Below are 4,975 nucleotides of genomic sequence, written 5' to 3' on the forward strand. Positions count from 1 at the left end.
CAATGCCAACTAAAGTACAAGAAGAATAAATCTTCTAGGAGTTTGTGGTTTGAGCGGCTCCTGGGATACCAGTCTTAGTTTCCGATGCACCAGGGCAGGTTTACTGTATCCCTTGGACCTTCACATTGACCATGAAACACGGCAATTGCATCGGGATTGAATACAAGAGGCACAAAGCCTAATTAAGTACAAGAAGAGTAAATCTTTTAACAGTTTGTGGTTTGAGCGGCTCCCGGGAGACCAGTATTAGATTCCGATGAACCAGTGCAGGTTTACTGTATCCCTTGGACTTTCACATTGACCATAAAACACAGCAATTACATCGGGATTGATTACAAACGGCACAATTAAAACTTAATTACTAGAAGAGTGAATCTTCTAAGAGTTTGTGGTTTGAGCGGCCCCTGGGGACCAGTATTAGATTCCGATGCACCAGTGCAGGTTTACTGTATCCATTGGACCTTCACATTGACCGTGAAACACAGATATCTCATCGGGATCGAATACAAACGGCACAATACCGACTTAAGTGTAGGAAAAGTGAATCTAATAAGAGTTTGTGCTTTGAGCGGCTCCTGGGAGACCAGTTTTGGATTCCGATGCACCAGTGCAGCTTTACTGTATCCCTTGGTCCTTCACTTTAACTATGATACACAGAAATAGCATCGGGATTGAATACAAAAGGCACAATGCAAACTTAAGTACAAGAAGAGTGAATCTTCTAAGTGTTGGTGTTTGAGCGGCTCCTGGGAGACCAGTATTAGATTCCGATGCCCCAGTGCAGGTTAACTGTATCCCTTGGAGATTCACATTATTCATGAAAACAGAAATTCCATCGGGATTGAATACTAAAGGGACAATGCCGAGTAAAGTACAAGAAGAAAGAATCTTCTAAGAGTTTGTTGTTTGAGCGGCTCCTGGGAGACCAGACTTAAGTACAAGTATAGTGAATCTTCTAAGAGTTTGTGGTTTGAGCAGCCCCTGGAGACCAATATTAGATTCCAATGCACTATTGTAGGTTTACTGTATCCCTTGGACTTTTACATTGACCATGAAACACAGAAATTGCATCGGGATTGAATACAAAAGGGACAGTGCCGACTTAAGTACAAGAAGAGTGAATCTTCTAAGAATTTGTCCATTGAACGTCGCCTGGAAGAAGAGTATTATTTTCGATACACCAGTGCAGGTTTACTGTCTCCCTTGGACCTTCGCATTGACCATGAAACACAGATATTGCATCGGGATTGAATACAAAAGGGACAATGTCTAATTAAGTACAAGATGAGTAAATCTTCTAAGAGTTTGAGGTTTGAGCGGCTCCTGGGATACCAGTCTTAGGTTCCGATGAACCAGTGCAGGTTCACTGTATCCATTGGACATTTACATTGACCATTAAACACAGATATCACATGGGGAATGAATACAAAAGGCACAATGCTAACTAAAGTACAAGAAGAATAAATATTCTTGGAGTTTGTGGTTTGAGCGGCTGCTGGGAGACCAGTATTAGATTCCGATGCACTAGTGCAGGTTTACAGTATCCCTTGGACCTTCACATTGACGATGAATCACAGAAATTAGAGCGGGATTTAATACAAAAGGGACAATGCCTTCTTAAGTACAAGAAGTGTGAATCTTCTACGAGTTTCTTGTTTCAGCGGCTCCTGGGAGACCAGTATTAGATTCCGATGCACCAATGCAGGTTTACTGTATCCCTTGGACCTTCACATTGAAATTGAAACACAGAAATTGCATCGGGATTGATAACAAAATGGACAATGCCGACTTAAGTACCAGAAGAGTGAATCTTCTAAGAATTTATCATTTGAGCGGCTTCTGGGAGACCAGTATAAGATTCCGATGCACCAGTGCAGTTTTACTGTATCCCTTGGACCTTCACATTATTCATGAAAACAGAAATTGCATCGGGATTGAATACAATTGGGTCAATGCCGACATAAGTACAAGAAGAGTGAATCTTCTAAGAGTTTGTGGTTTGAGCGTCTCCTGGGAGACCAGTATTAGATTCCGATGCATCAGTGCAGGTTTACTGAATCCCTTGGACCTTCGCATTGACCATGAAACACAGGAATCGCATCGGGATTGTATACAAAATGGATAATGCCGACTTAAGTACAAGTAGAGTAATAATTCTACGAGTTTGTGCTATGAGCTGCCCCTGGAGACCAGTACTAGATTCCGATGCACCAGTGCAGATTTACTGTATCCCTTGGACCCTCACATTGGCCATGAAACACAGAAATTGCATCGTAATTGAATCCAAAAGGGACAATACCGACTTAAGTACAGGAAGAGTGAATCTTCCAAGAATTTGTTATTTGAGCGGCTCCTGGGAGACCAGTATTAGATTCCGATGCACCAGTGCAGATTTACTGTATCCCTTGGACCTTCACATGATTCATGAAAACAGAAATTCCATCGGGATTGAATACTAAAGGGACAATGCCGACTAAAGTACAAGAAGAAAGAATCTTCTAAGGGTTTGTGGTTTGAGCGGCTCCAGGGATACCAGTCTTAGATTCCGATGCACCAGTGCAGGTTTACTGTATCCCTTGGACCTTCACATTGACCATGAAACACAGCAATTGGATTGGGATTGAATACAAGATTCACAATGCCTAATTAAGTACAGGAAGAGTAAATCTTCAAAGATTTTAAGGTTTGAGCGGCTCCTGGGAGACCAGTATTAGATTCCGATGCACCAGTGCAGGTTTACTGAATCACTTGGAACTTCTCATTGACCATGAAACACAGGAATCGCATCGGGATTGAAGACAAAAGAGATAATGCCGACTTAAATACAAGAAGAGTAAATATTCTACGAGTTTGTGCAATGAGCGGCCCCTGGAGACCAGTATTAGATTCCGATGCACCAGTGCAGATTTTCTGTATCCCTTGGACCCTCACATTGCCCATGAAACACAGAAATTGCATCGTGATTGAATCCAAAAGGGACAATGCCGACTTAAGTAGACGAAGAGTGAATCTTCCAAGAATTTGTTACTTGAGTGGCTCCTGGGAGACTAGTATTAGATTCCGATGCACCAGTGCAGGTTTACTGTATCTCTTGGTCCTACCCATTGACCGTGAAACACAGATATCTCATCGGGATCGAATACAAAAGGCACAATACCGACTTAAGTGTGGGAAAAGTAAATCTAATAAGAGTTTGTGCTTTGAGCGGCTCCTGGGAGACCAGTATTGTATTCTGATGCACCAGTGCAGGTTTACTGTATCCCTTGGTCCTTCGCTTTAACCATGATACACAGAAATAGCATCGGGATTGAATACAAAAGGCACAATGCAAACTTAAGCACAAGAAGAGTGAATCTTCTAAGTGATTGTTGTTTGAGCGGCTCCTGGGAGACCAGTATTAGATTCCGATGCCCCAGTGCAGGTTAACTGTATCCCTTGGGCCTTCACATTATTGATGAAAACACAAATTCCATCGGGATTGAATACTAAAGGGACAATGCCGAATAAAGTACAAGAAGAAAGAATCTTCTAAGAGTTTGTGGTTTGAGCAGCCCCTGGAGACCAATATTAGATTCCAATGCACTATTGTAGGTTTACTGTATCCCTTGGACTTTCACATTGACCATGAAACACAGAAATTGCATCGGGATTGAATACAAAAGGGACAGTGCCGACTTAAGTACAAGAAGAGTGAATCTTCTAAGAATTTGTCCTTTGAACGTCGCCTGGAAGAAGAGTATTATTTTCGATACACCAGTGCAGGTTTACTGTCTCCATTGGACCTTCGCATTGACCATGAAACACAGATATTGCATCGAGATTGAATACAAAAGGGACAATGCCTAATTAAGTACAAGATGAGTAAATCTTCTAAGAGTTTGAGGTTTGAGCGGATCCTGGGATACCAGTCTTAGGTTCCGATGAACCAGTGCAGGTTTACTGTATCCATTGGACATTTACATTGACCATTAAACACAGATATCACATGGGGAAAGAATACAAAAGGCACAATGCCAACTAAAGTACAAGAAGAATAAATCTTCTTGGAGTTTGTGGTTTGAGCGGCTGCTGGGAGACCAGTATTAGATTCCGATGCACTAGTGCAGGTTTACTGTATCCCTTGGACCTTCACATTGAAATTGAAACACAGAAATTGCATCGGGATTGATAACAAAATGGACAATGCCGACTTAAGTACCAGAAGAGTGAATCTTCTAAGAATTTATCATTTGAGCGGCTTCTGGGAGACCAGTATAAGATTCCGATGCACCAGTGCAGTTTTACTGTATCCCTTGGACCTTCACATTATTCATGAAAACAGAAATTGCATCGGGATTGAATACAATTGGGACAATGCCGACTTAAGTACAATAAGAGTGAATCTTCTAAGAGTTTGTGGTTTGAGCGTCTCCTGGGAGACCAGTATTAGATTCCGATGCATCAGTGCAGGTTTACTGAATCCCTTGGACCTTCGCATTGACCATGAAACACAGGAATCGCATCGGGATTGAATACAAAATGGATAATGCCGACTTAAGTACAAGTAGAGTAATAATTCTACGAGTTTGTGCTATGAGCTGCCCCTGGAGACCAGTACTAGATTCCGATGCACCAGTGCAGATTTACTGTATCCCTTGGACCCTCACATTGGCCATGAAACACAGAAATTGCATCGTGATTGAATCCAAAAGGGACAATGCCGACTTAAGTACAAGAAGAGTGAATCTTCCAAGAATTTGTTATTTGAGCGGCTCCTGGGAGACCAGTATTAGATTCCGATGCACCAGTGCAGGTTTACTGTATCCCTTGGACCTTCACATGATTCATGAAAACAGAAATTCCATCGGGATTGAATACTAAAGGGACAAAGCCGACTAAAGTACATGAAGAAAGAATCTTCTAAGGGTTTGTGGTTTGAGCGGCTCCAGGGATACCAGTCTCAGATTCCGATGCACCAGTGCAGGTTTACTGTATC

This window comes from Schistocerca americana, unplaced genomic scaffold (assembly GCF_021461395.2).
Source record: "Schistocerca americana isolate TAMUIC-IGC-003095 unplaced genomic scaffold, iqSchAmer2.1 HiC_scaffold_51, whole genome shotgun sequence".
Taxonomy (NCBI): domain Eukaryota; kingdom Metazoa; phylum Arthropoda; class Insecta; order Orthoptera; family Acrididae; genus Schistocerca; species Schistocerca americana.